General features: G+C 50.9%; 1 protein-coding gene across 2 annotated transcripts in view; it reads left to right on the forward strand.

Moving 5' to 3' along the window:
• The window catches only part of AGTPBP1 (ATP/GTP binding carboxypeptidase 1), a 1,139,154-nt gene that overhangs the window by 375,037 nt on the left and 749,768 nt on the right, over positions 1-14,349 (forward strand). The window lies entirely within an intron of this gene.

A 14,349-nucleotide genomic window follows, 5' to 3' on the forward strand; every position in this document is an offset into this window, starting at 1 on the left:
TTCACCCAGCACAGGCAATATCTCAGGTTTGCCTTCAACAGACCGCACTTTCAATGCAAAGTGCTACTATTTGGGTCACCACAGCCCCAGAGTATTTACCAAATGTCTGGCAGTTGTAGCCTCCCATTTAAGAAGACAAATATATATGTATTTCCATATGTAGACGATTGTCTTATCAAAAGCAACACAAATTGCTCATGTTTGCAAGCACACAAACAACAATACATTTACTGCAAAACTAGGTTTTACAATAAACACAATAAAATCACACCTCAAACCACTACAAATACAGCCTTACTTAAGAACAATTCGAAATTGTCAAACAGGGTAGCTTACCGAAATGCAGCCAGAATTCAAAATTTTAAAACTCTGGTGCCACTATTTCAGCCTCAAAAACAAATATCTGTGAGGACATTTATGCGTCTTCTAGGAACCATGGCTTCATGCATAGCCATTGTGCCTCATGCCAATCTAAATATACGCCCTCTACAACAATGCTTAGCGCAACAATGGTCTCTAGCGGAGGGTCATTTGGAAGATCTAGTGTTGATCAGCCGTCAAGTTTGCCAATCTCTGCAGTGGTGAAACTCCAACAAACTAGTACAGGGACGGTCTTTTATAGACCCAATTCCGCAAACAACCAGAACAAAGGACGCATCAATGATAGGTTGCGGAGCACACTTACAGGACACAACTATGCAAGGGCATTAGACACACACACAATCCCTTCTACACATCAATCACCTATAACTCTTAACAGTTCATCTAGCCGTAAAAGCTTTACTTCCTCACCTAAAAGGCAAGGTAGTTTTAAACAAGACCGACAACAACATTCAGTGGCTTGCATAATACATACCAGGAGTAGGCAATCATCTGGCGGATCTTCTCAGCAGAACACGCCAGCAAGTCCGTGAGTTGGAAATGAATATAGAAGTCCTACACCCATTCTTCTAACAATGGAGACGACCGGAAATAGATCTTTTTGCAGCACCACAAAACACATAATGCCAAACTTTGGCTCTAGGTTCCAACACCCACAATCCAAAGGCAATACACTCAATTAGTCAGGGATATTTGCTTACGTTTTTCTACCTCTCCCCCTGATTCCATTTGTCATACGCAAACTAAAGCAGACATCCCTCACACTAATGCTAATTGCTCCAACATGGGCCAGACAATCATAGTACACAACACTGCTGGAGATATCGGTAGTACCACATCAAATGTTACTCAAGCGACCAAGACCTTCTCACGCAGAACCACGAAGCACTAATGCGCCCAAATCCCAGATCTCTCAATCTTGCAATTTGGCTCCTGAGGTCTTAGAATTCAGATATCTAAACTTACCAAAAGAATGTATGGATTTCCTAAAAGAGGCTAAAAGACCCACAATCAGGGCATGCTATGAAGCAACGTGTAAGCTCTTTAGTCACTGCTGCCATTCAAAGGACATTAATTTCATACAAGCATCACCTCAAAACATTATATGTTACATGTTTAATTTACAAAATGTAAGTTTGGCTTTTACTTCCATTAAAATACACCTTACAGCGCTAGCTGCATATCTTGAAAGTAGAGAACAAACTTCTCTATTTGAAATACCTGGAATTAAAGCTTTTCTACAGGGACTTATAAGAGTTATTACATTTAGAGCACCAACTACAACAATGTGAAATCTAAATATTGTGCTACCAAGGTTAATGAGTCCACCATTTGAACCATTGTGCACATGCCACTTGCCGTTTCTATCATGGAAACGCTTCTCATTGCAGTTACCTCACTCAGAAGAGTAGGAGAAATTCAAGCATTTACTTTAGAAGAACCGTTTTTTCAAGTACATAGGGATGAATTTTTTTAAGAACTAACTCTAAATTTTTGCCGAATGTAATATTTCAGTTTCACATGGCACCATCCATAGAATTCCCTGTGTTCTTCCCTCAACCAGAATCATTAGCTGAAAGAGCTTTACATACATTGGATATCAAAAGAGCACTAATGGGGCGTGGCCAAGATGGCGGCGGAGTAGGACGCCTTTTCGTGCCGCTCCGGCGCTGATCCAACATAGCAACTAATAGCACGATTTTGGGGGCACCCGCGAGCCCCTACGGCAGCGGAGACGTTCGCCTAGCAGAGCGGCGGACGTTGGCGGGGTCCCCGGAGCGGTGTGACCCCCAGAGCGCCTGCGAGGACGGTCGCAGCCTACGGCCTGTGAGACCCCGGGCTTTCCAGCCATCGCGGCCCGGCGTGGTCGAGGGGCGGGGCCCTAGATCCGCCTGCAGGCGCTGGAGCAGATGGACGGCTGAGCGGACCGGAGTTGGACGAGGGAGGCTCTATCGGCGAGACCCGGCTCATACCCCGCCACGCCTGTGAGAGGACCCCTGGCCAAGTAGCGCCACTTGCACAACCGGTGGCCCACTGCTAACGCCATCGACTGGCCCCCCACGTGGGTGGCGCCTGCGGCCTGCTTGAACTATCCGAACCTAGGGCCGGCTCGCTGCACGGAGCCGGACGACGACGGGGCACGGGAGTAACTCTACCGCTCATTGGTGGCGGAGGATTGGAGGACCGAGGCGGCAGATCGCTGGACCCCTGGAACTCCCGTCTGGGATACAGGAGACGCTCACGATCGAGTGCCTGAGGGCGAGGAGCCTGGAAACGACTGGTGGTGAAGGAAGGAACCGAGTGCTTGGCCCGCCGGCAGCCCCCGCTGCCTCCTTGGCCACGTGGAGTCGACACAGGGCGTCATGTCCACAGTGCAGCGCAAACGAAACCAGGGAAAGGACAAGGCCTCCCAACAACCGGCCTCCCCTGGAGCAAGTGGGTCATCAAGGCAATCTGATGAAGACGCTCCGGTGACGAAGGCCTTCATGTCGGAGCTGTTTGCCTCCATCAAGGAGGACATATCGGAACTCAGGTCGCAGCTCGCCTCCGACCTGCGGGAGGTGCGGAGGGATGTGGACGGCATAGGAGAGAGGGTGGCGACCCTGGAGGACAGGGACTTGAGCGTCGCCACAGATGTTCACATGCTCCAGCAAGACATTATCCGCCTCACCGAGCAGAATTTGGACCTCCAACTGCATACGGAAGACCTTGAAAACCGCTCCCGTAGGAACAACATCCGTATACGGGCGGTGCCCTGGGACGGTGAGGCGGGAGACCTCCGGGGATACGTGCAGGAGCTGTTCCTCCAGGTCCTAGACGAGGAGGACACGACGGAGATACGGATGGACAGAGTGCACCGGGTGGGCCTGCCGCGGCGAGGGGGGGGTCCTCCCCCCGACATACTGGTGTGCGTCCACGATTTTCAACTCAAGGAGAGGATACTACGGAAGGCCAGGACCATCGACTCATTGCAATTCCGTGGCCATAGACCCCAGCTGTTCCAGGACTTGGCGGCCTCTACCTTACAAAAACGAAGGGACTTCCGTCCTATCACAGCATTCCTGAAAGAGAGGGGGATTGCCTACTCTTGGGGGCACCCTTTCAGAATAATTTTCAGATGGCAGAACCGCCTGGCCCAAGTACGCACACTTCAGGCGGCAAAAGAGCTTCTGGGACTGGCGGATGTTCCATCATCGCAGGCCACTGCGGCCTCCCCATCTCGGCGCCGCCGCCGATCGAACTCTTGGCACAGGGTGGGGCGCTCTCCCGCCGGATCCCCTGCAAGACAACGTCCGGACCTCTCTACCAGCCTGCAGGAACGAGGAGCAGCGGTCGCTTCGGTGGCCTCGGCCACGTTGGCTGCTTCACAGCTCAGCTCTGGGGCGGCGTGAGCCCCAAAATGGCGGATTGGCGCCGGGAAGGCTCGGGCCTTCTGATCGAGGGTGTGCAAGTACTCTGGTGGAGACGACCTTGATTACGGCCAAGGGGAATAGTGGCTTCATTCCTCTGGCCTGTCACTCGATTGGGGGCTTCCTACGGACTTCGGCCTACTGATCCTGTTGAGTATGGTTTTTGCACTTTTTTTTCCACTTTTGTACAATGTTCTGTGTTGGTTCGGGGGGGTTTTGGTTGGGGGACTGTTGGGGAGGGGGAGGGGGGGCCGTGACGGCAGACCTTTGGGGATGAATGTAGAGAATGAGTGGTGGAATGCGCGCCATGCTGTAGAGGGGCTGAGACTGCGACTGCTCTGGGAACGTTTGGGAGCACGTGGAGGGGGGGAGGGGTGGAAGGTGGGTTGGGCGCCATTTTGTATTTCTGATAGAAAGATCTTTGGGAGGAGTTTATTATGCCGATTAGTATAGGCACTTGGAATGTCAAGGGCTTGAATTCCCCTCAGAAGAGACAGAAGGTCCTGAAATACCTTGTAGACCATCACCTTGATGTGGTGGGGCTTCAGGAAACCCATTTAGCTCGAAAGGATGAAATGCGGCTCCGACACAGGGCGTACCCCATTGTGTACAGGTCCTCAGCTGTCACGAAGCATCGGGGGGTGGCGTTAATGTTTAAGGCAGCGTTGCATTTTCAGCCTGTGGGAGTCCGCACTGATAGAGAAGGACGGTGGTTGATGGTCAAGGGGCACATCCAGGGCAGGTTGTGTTCGTTTGTGGTGCTCTACTTGCCTAATTCTGGCCAAAATAAGTACTTGCAGGAGCTGCTGGAGAAGGTGGGGGACTTTGCGGAAGGACTTGTATTCATGCTGGGTGATTATAACTTGGTTTGGGATGGGGAGATGGACAGCTCTGGGGGTCGGAGGGCGGACACCGGGGTTTTCTCGGGGAATACACAGAGGGGGGTGGAAGAGATGGGCCTGGTGGATGGTTGGAGGTTTTTTCACCCTGCTGGGAAGGACTACACGTTCTTTTCCCATGTGCACCACTCCTACTCCCGCCTGGACTACGTCTTCCTCAGCCAGTCCCTTAGAGGGAACATCTTAGATGCCGCCATTCTCCCGATTTCTGTCTCGGATCACAGTCTTCTAGTGCTCACGCTTCGGTGGTCGCCGCCGGACACCGCGAACCGGAAATGGTACTTCCCGGCCTCGGTGGTCCGCGACGATGTATCCCATCAGGCCTTGCGTCAGGCCATCCGGGACTTTTTTGATAGCAATCCTCCCTCGGACACGTCCCTAATGACCACCTGGGACGCCTTTAAGGCGACGATCAGGGGGACGTGCCTGGGCCTCAACTCACAATTGAACGCCTTACGTAGGAAGGAGAGGGAAGCGCTGGAGGCAGAGGTGCTCGCGCTTGAGAGGGAACACAAAGCTAATCCCTCGAGGGTGACCCTACGTCCCCTGACGGCAGTACGGGGCAAGTTGAAGTCTCACTACACGAATAGGGCTGAACTCACACTGTTGCGGCTGGGCCGGCTCTCCTACTCTGGGGGCAACAAGATTGGTAGACACCTTGCCCGGCAATTGAAGGACAAGAGGGAGCGGGAATACGTAGGTGGGATTAGAGACGTGGCAGGAGTGCTCCAGCACGATGACGGGGCGAAGGCTGATGTCTTTGGCCGCTTCTACGCTGCGTTGTACGCGGGGGAAGAGTTGGACGCGGCTGATCAACGTGCTTTTTTGCAGCGCTTATCGCTTCCGCAGGTGCCAGGGGCCTGGAATGATTTACTTGAGGCTCCGATCACAAGGGAGGAGGTCCTCGCGGCTATTAAAAACCTGAAGCTACACAAAGCCCCCGGCCCCGACGGGTTCACCGCTGTCTTTTACCAGACCTATGCGACGGAGGTGTGTGACTTCCTGGTCGCCCTCTTTAACGTCATGGCTGGACCTGGGGTGAATTCTGGGACCCTGGCGGAAGCAGTGATCACGGTCCTGCCGAAGCCGGGGAAGGACCCGGAGCGGTGTGCCTCATACCGCCCTATAGCCTTACTCAACATCGACGCCAAGCTCTACTCGGCTATATTAGCGAGCCGCCTGCAAGACCTGCTGCCGTCGATTATCCATGCGGACCAATCGGGCTTCATCAAAGGCCGCCAAACGCATGATAACACCCGGAGGGTCATCCACCTGATAGAGAAGGCGGACAGGTTCCGCATCCCGGCGGTCTTGGTGGGGCTGGACGCGGAGAAGGCTTTCGACCGCGTGGACTGGGGCTTTCTCTTCCACACGTTGCGGGCATTTGGGTTTTCCGATCGCTTCATCGCGATGGTGAGAGCTAACTTCTGCAGCCCGCGTTCACGGGTGGCGGTGAACGGCCACTTGTCGGCCTTCTTTCAACACTCGCGGGGCACTAGGCAGGGATGTCCCCTCTCGCCCTTGCTGTTTGCACTCAGCATTGAACCTCTGGCACTGGCAGTCCGGGAGCATGAGGGGGTGAAGGGCATCCCGTTCACTGGGGAACAGCACAAGATCACCCTGTTTGCGGATGATGTCCTTTTGTCGTTGGCCGACCCCGCTAACTCCCTTCCGTGTGTTCGTGATATATTGCTGGAATTTGAGGCGGTGGCCGGCTTCAAGGTCAATTATGGCAAATCGCATGTCCTGAACCTGACTCTATCTCAGGCCGAGGTGGCACGCGTGAAGGCGACGACGCCGTTGGCCTGGGCCTCGGGCTCCCTGCTGTATCTCGGGGTACACCTCACCCCGACGGTGGGCGGTCTCTTTGCGGCCAATTTCCCGCCCCTCATGGCCAGATCACGCGTGGAGCTGGAGAAATGGAAGCCTAGATTCCTGTCCTGGCTGGGACGGGTACATGCTGTCAAAATGGTCCTTCTCCCCAAATATCTATACCTGTTCCAGGCCTTGCCTATTCCACTGCCCTCTACCTTCTTTAGCCAACTCAAATCGATGATGTTGAAATTTATCTGGCAAGGTGGTCGGGCGCGGCTTTCATTTACACTTCTGCGGCGCCTGCGGAATGACGGAGGGGTAGGCCTTCCGGACTTCCACCTCTACTACAAGGCGGCCCAACTTAGAGTTATGGTGGAGTGGTCGCAGCAGTTCTCTGACAAACACTGGCTGCACATGGACCGGAGTGTGGCAGGCCGGTCCATCTGGGACCTAGCGTGGAAGCCGAAGCGCGACCGCCCGGTGAACGCATACATTAGTACCCCCACGGGGACCACGCTGAAAGTTTGGGACACACTAGCCAGTGACGAGAGGTGGACGACCTTCCCATCCCCATTCACCCCCTTGCATTTTAATCCAGAATTTTCCCCGGCACTCACCGAGGGCCCCTTTGACGTTTGGAGGGAGGGGGGATGCCGGGCATTACTTCACTTGTTTCATGGCCCCGACCCCTTGACGTTCGAGAACTGCATGCGGGACTATCAAGTGCCGCCGGGGGAAAGGTTTCGGCATTTACAACTGCTACACTGGGCCACTGCACCCGCGGTGCGGGAAGCAGCGACGAGACCTTTATCCGACTTCGAGGCCTTTCTCCTGAAGACCTCGGCCATGAAGGGGGCTATCTCCTTTTTATATCAGCTGCTGCTCCGCTCGGCCCTTTCCCCTAGACCGCGTTACATGGAGCAGTGGGAGGAGATGGTGGGGAGGGATATCACTGACGGAGAATGGTCGGCGCTCTGGAAGGACATGACGCAGTTTAACCACTCCATACTCTTGAGGGAAGCCCATTACAAAACCCTAACGCAATGGTACATGGTTCCGGCCCGACTTCATCGCATTTTCCCGGCGGCCACGGACAGGTGTTGGAGGGGTTGTGGCCTTTTGGGGGATTTCCGCCACGTTTGGTGGGATTGCCCGATCATTAAGCCCTTCTGGGCCGAGATCTTATCGCATATTAAAGACATTTTGCAGTACCCTATCGACGACTCCCCCGAATTCGTTTTGCTGGGGTTGAGAGATCCCGGCCTGGAACACCAATCGCGAGCTGACAAAAAGATCTTATGGCTGTGTCTCGGCGCGGCCAAGCTCACGCTGGCCTCGGCCTGGAAACGTAAGGAGGCCCCGGCGGTTTCCCTTTGGCACTCCAGACTGTGGAGACTTCTGAGTCTCGAGAGAATGGCGGATATATTTATTGGCAAATATAAAAACTTCAAACACGTGTGGGGCCCCTTGGTGTCCTTTCTTTCTGCTGGCTTGCCTTCGGCTGTTTGCCCAGCGTCACTAAGGAACTTGCACTTGTTTCAACTCTAGGGTGTGCTTGGTGTATGAATGAGATTTGCGAGCGGCGCCGTCACGGGGGGGGGGGGGAGGGGGGGGGGGGGTTTGTTCTTGGGGGGAGGGTTGGGAGTTGCATTGGGACAGTTACTTCACCGAGATGAGGCATACTTGATCGCTGGAGAAACTCTGGACTAGTTGCTGGCTGCACTATTTGAGCTACCCCTTGGCGGGGGATTGCTGCGGGACTGCCGACATTACCAGCACTGAAGACATTTTGCTTTACTGCCCTGCCTCATCTTCCTTTTCAGCCTTCCCACTGTGTGGGAACTTTCATGCGCCCACTGTGATGCCTTTTGTTACTTGTTAATTTTTTCTCTGTATGCAAAATAAAAATTTTACAAAAAAAAAAAGAGCACTAATGTACTATATAGATCGAACACAATCTTTCCGAAAAACACAACTATTTGTGTTATTTTGAAAACCACATAAAGAGAAAGCAATCTCTTAAATCGGGTATCGCACATTGAATATTAAAATATATCCAAACATGCTATGCTAAAGCCAAAATAACACTCCCTATTCCACCTAGACGCCACTCTACACACAAAATGGGCTTATATGGCATTTATAGGCAATATTCCAGTAGCTGACATATGTAAATCAGCTACATGGACTATACCACATACATTTACAAAACATTATTGTGTAGATGTTATGGCACCACGACAAGCAGATGTTGGTCAAGCAGTACTATGCACACTATTTTAAACGAATGCACCAAGCACAAGTTAATCAGCGGTTACAGGGAGAACTGCTTTTTAGTCTATGCTAAGCATGTGTATCTACAGCCATGCATGCCATCATACGGTGAATGTAACTTACCCAGTAAGCATCTGTTTGTGGCATGTAGTGCTGTAGATTCACATGCATCCACCCTCCTTCCCAGTGGCTTGTGCTCTTTGCATTTATACACATATATCATACATTAATTTGTCAATGGTCATCTCTGTAAAATCTTTATTCCTTTCACTCCGTCCTCACCCGCCAAACAGAAAACAATCTAACAATGGATTTGAAGACCATGCGCAATACAAGCAAGAGGAGGAGTCACAATAACTTGTGACTTCAAAGACTTCTTCCAAGAAAAACACTTGCACACTTCCCAGCCCAACACTATATAGTGGATTTATGCTAAGCATGTGACTCTATAGCACTGCATGGCACAAACAGATGCTTACTGGGTAAGTATCATTCCCCATATATAGCATTATTTTTGGTAGAGAAATGTTCAAATATCCCGCCCAGGTTTTGAGTTGAAGGCTACAGTTTCCAGAGGTTGTTTAATGGTGTGCTCTGTGCTATCTGACTTGCTCTTCTCCCTGTTGGACAGCATTGCCTCTGAACAGTTCTTTGGTCCTGTTTTTGTGTGTGTCCTCCACTTTAACCGTGCGACCCGCAGGCCCCATTTTTTCCCATCTTCAGCCCGAAGTTATTATTATTATTATTATTAAATTAGTTTTGTAACGCGTGCAGCAACCCAAAAAGGGTTTGCCGGCGCCTAGCACACAAATTGCTAGAAAAGGAGCAGTCAAGAACCATTTGCTACTAAAAGAGCCAAGTTTTAAGATTTCTTTGAAAGCTGAGATAGGACGGTCATTCTTCAAGGACACCGGAAGAGAATTCCAGATTTTGGGGCCGAGACAAGAAAAGGAACGGCCTCCCATTCTTGCAGGTTTAAATCTGGGAATCACGAAGTCTCCGTGGGCTGTAGAGCGCTGGGGACGAGAAGGAATATAAGGATGGATGAGCTCTTGCAGATACGCTGGTGCCACACCTTGTTTGATTTTAAAGATGTAACACAGGGTTTTAAATTTAATTCTTTGATCAATTCGAAGCCAGTGAAGATCACGTAAATACGGCGAGATGGAAGCCTGTCTAGGAACTTGACAAAGAAGGCGTACTGCAGAGTTCTGAACTACCTGTAGCTTTCTCAGTACCATTTGGCAGCCACCGAGATAGCGAACATTGCCGTAATCGAGGCGAGAGATGATGAGTGCCTGGACTACTGTGTGTTGGGTTAAGGCAGGAAGCATCCATATGATCTTACGAAGCCACCTCAAGATCGTAAAACAGATGGCAGCAACACTCGCCACCTGTTGTCTCATAGAGAGACTATCATCAATAATGATGCCCAGATTACGGACATGGGTGACAGGTAGGGGACAGGAACCCATTTCCTGAGGCCAATGTTGAGGGCCCCATAGGTCCTTGTGCTTGCCCAGGATAAGGACCTCAGTCTTCTCCCCATTTAACTTCAAAAAGTTAAGGTGTATCCACTCTGTCACTTGCCGTAGGCCGCACTGAAGGACAGATGTCGTAGCGTCTTTAGTGGTGGAAAGCAAGAAGACAATCTGCGCATCATCCGCATACGAATATAGGGAAAGACCCGCCTCTTCCACAATCTCTGCCAGAGGTCTGACATAGATGTTGAAGAGCAGGAGGCTTAGAGCGAACAAAGGAACCATAACTGATTTAATGAGCCATTCGCAATTTCACTGTACCGGCCGTGTGTACTTACACGTGTATGGCTTAATCTTTGAGACAAGTTCATCTCGTAGTGCAGCAGGATAATTTCCAAGATTTAGCAGGGGAGTAAATGGTTGATGAAGAAGAAGCATCTGGTATCTGCTTTCATTTTCCTGCCATTCTCCTTATGGTGTCAAGTAAAAACACTTGCTGCTCCACTCTCTTCCTGTACCGGTCTCTAACCCCACGCCTCATATTTTCAAAGGTTTGGCACCTGACCTATAATGTACTGCAGATGTGCATTTTCCTCCTTTATGTACAGGCTTTTAAATTGTCTGGCAACCCTTTTCTTCTAACCACCCATTGATGTAGAGTTTCCTTGGGAGGTTTGTGCAATGTAAATACCAATTAAACTACCAGTAGGCACATACTTTCTTCAAAGCCATCTGATATTTTTTAATAGTAACATTCGGAATGTAACTTACATCATTGATTTTACCTTGAAAATTGCAATTTTGTTGTACTTCCCATCACCTGTCCGCTCTCCCTTTTGCTTAAAAGAAATAATGTTGGTGTTTTGTAATGAGTGTTTTTCTGTACTTTGCTGTGTTCGCTTGTGTATGTGTGTGTATAATGTCCTTTTTTACTTTCTTTTTCTGACATATTTTGGCACCAAATCTGCAAACTGTTGCAGCTTCTAAACTATGAGCGGGTTAGGACACTTAAAATAGTCAGCGAAACATTTGACATTTTTCTAGTCTGTGTTTGTCAACTTTTTTTTTTAAAACCCTTGATTGCTAAAGACGAGGTGGTCTCGTCATCAGCATCTATTGGGGCTGGCTGTGCTGAGGATCATGAGACCATCTCATCTTTTGTGGCTACATAACACATTATCTATTCTTCTCTCACTGGCACTGTTCTCAGCACTCTGTCCATCATCTCCTTGTGTTTGGAATTAAAGAATGATGATTGATTCAACCCAGATCTGTGACTGAGGGGGAGCGTCTGAAAAGTTTCAGCGCTCCGTCCATCATCTCGTGTTTGCACTGTTCTCAGATTGCCATGCCCTCTCTCTGTATCACAGTGTGCTTGATATCCTTTTACACTCTCAAAACCTTGGCTTTTTAGGTCGAGCATTCGAGACCTCTTGTATGTACTTCAGTATGTACTTATATATATATATATATATATAGATGTACATGCTTATATATGGGCTTAGAGCCCACCCACTGATTTTATTTGTCTGTTTCAGTGTCCTTTAAAAAATACTTGCCTTGTAGTGGTCAATCCTTCCTTTTGTCCCTTCTTTTCTCTTTGTTTTCCTCCCACAGCAGCATGGATCAACTACTATATAATTACGCACATTTGGGGGACAATTTATTTTCTTTCTTTCCTGCTCTCACATCCCTCCCCCCTCCTGCCACTTCTCCCACCTCCTCCCTTGTGCTACATGCTCACCCCCACTTATTTCTGCATTGCTGTGTGTTTATTCCATATAGTTCATATTGATCTCCCCCTTGTCCTCCTCTCCCTGCACTCATCTTTCACCCATCACGGAAATTAAATACTGTTTCACAGAATTCTAGGACATGTAGTTCTTTTTCCTTTCGGCTGCACTATGTGCATGAATAGCACGAGCTACAGAGACTACATATCCCATCATGGCAAGCGCTTTCTCAGTGCGCTTTGATAAGGCTCCATTCAAGCTGTTGTGTGTGGGCTTTTTTAGTGAGGTCTGGCGTTGTTGTAGATGGCATGTACTGGTGCCGCAGCAGAGGTTGGAGGATCACAAAGGAGGCGGCTGGGGCTCAGGAGACAGCAGCAGTGAAACAACCTCACTCCAGCAGCCAGCAGAGCACAATTTACAAATTAGTAAAAAACACCAGGATTACTTCAATTCCTCCGACTCCTCTATTTCATAAAGTCTGGAGGGGATGCTTTGCTTGTTACGGTAGTGTGCTCAGTTCAACAAAAATCATCCCACCTGGGGTGTTTTGATTTAAGGCGGGCTATAAACCACATAACCAACTAATAATAGTTAACAGCACGCAGTTGACCTGGGGGCAGAAGTCGGACAATGGCCCTTGCCCCTGCCTTTGTTGCAGCTCTGGTGTTAACATGCCTGGCGACTCAATCAATCAGTCATTTGATAAGCGCACTACATATCTTTGACGGTCTCAAGGCGCTGGGGGCGCTACTGATCGAACAGCCAGGTCTTTAGTGTGCTCCTGAAGGTCAGCAGGTCTTGGGTCTGTCGTAGGCTCAGTGGGAGGGTGTTTCATGTCTTGGCGGCGAGGTGGGAGAAGGATCTCCCACTGGTGGTAGTTCTTTGGATGCGCGGGACGGTGGCGAGTGCGAGGTCGGCGTAGCGTAGCTGGCGGTTGGGGGTGTAGAAGGAGAGCCGTCTGTTCAGGTAGGCTGGGCCGGTCTTGTGGAGTGCCTTGTGTGCGTGGATGAGGAGCTTGAAGATATCCTCTTGTTGTCGGGGAGCCAGTGCAGGTTTCTTAGGTGGGGTGATGTGGCCGTGTCGTGGTACATCGAGGATCAGTCGTGCCGAGGCGTTTTGGATGCGTTGTAGTCGATTGATGAGCTTGGTCGGGGCTCCCGCATAGAGGGCGTTTCCGTAGTCGAGTCTGCTGCTGACGAGGGCCTGGGTGACTGTCTTTCTTGTATCTGTCTGGATCCATCTGTAGATCTTGCGGAGCATTTTGAAGCAGGAGGAGGAGACGGCGTTGACTTGCTTGGTCATTGAGAGCGTTGATTCGAGGATGATTCCAAGGTTGCGTGCGTGGTCAGTCGGGGCTGCCCCCAGTGCAGTTGGCCACCAGGAGTCGTCCCAGTCTGACGGGTTGGTACCGAGGATGAGGACCTCCGTCTTTCCGGGTTAAGCTTCAGACGGCTGACTTCATCCAGTCGACAACTGCCTTCATTCCTTCATGGAGGTTGACTTTGGCGGTGATGGGGTCCTTGGTGAAGGAGAGGATCAGTTGAGTGTCGTCGGCGTCGGAGATTATGTTGAGGCCGTGTTGTCGGGCGACGTGTGCGAGCGGGGCCATGTAAAGGTTGAACAGTGTCGGGCTGAGGGAGGATCCTTGGGGTATGCCGCAGATGATCTCGGAGGCTTCAGAACGGAACAGGGGGAGGTGGACGCTCTGGGTGCTGCCAGAGAGGAAGGAGATTGTCCATTCCAGAGCCTGGTCTCGGATCCCTGCGGCGTGGAGGGGTGCTTGTAGTGTGCGGTGGCAGACGGTGTCGAAGGCGGCGGAGAGGTCTAGGAGTATGAGTACTGCAGTCTCCCCTTTGTCTAGCAAGGTCCTGATGTCGTCTTTGGCGGTGATGAGGGCTGTCTCGGTGCTGTGGTTGCTGCGGACCCCTGACTGGGAAGGGTCCAGGATTCTGTGCTCTTCGAAGTATCGGGTTAGCTGTCTGTTAACGATTTTCTAAATGACCTTGGCCGGGAAGGGGAGCCGAGAGATGGGTCGGAAGTTCTTGAGGTCTCTTGGATCTGCCTTGGGTTTTTTGTGTGGGGCGTTGATCTTGGTGTGTTTCCAGCTCTCTGGGAAGTTCGCGGTCTCAAGGGAGAGATTGATGACGTTGCGTAGATGGGGTGCGATGGAGCTGCTTGTTTTGTTGAAGACTTGGTGTTGGAATGGGTCTGACGGAGAGCCGAAGTGGATTGTGCTCATGGTCTTGATGGTGTAATCGACGCTCACGCTGGTCCAGGCTAGCAAGGGGAAGTGGTTGATGGTGTGCGGAGGGTCTGTTGTGTTGCTATATGTTGGGGCTGTCTCGGTGTTGAAGCT

Source organism: Lissotriton vulgaris, chromosome 3_1, assembly GCF_964263255.1.
Source record: "Lissotriton vulgaris chromosome 3_1, aLisVul1.2, whole genome shotgun sequence".
Lineage (NCBI taxonomy): Eukaryota > Metazoa > Chordata > Amphibia > Caudata > Salamandridae > Lissotriton > Lissotriton vulgaris.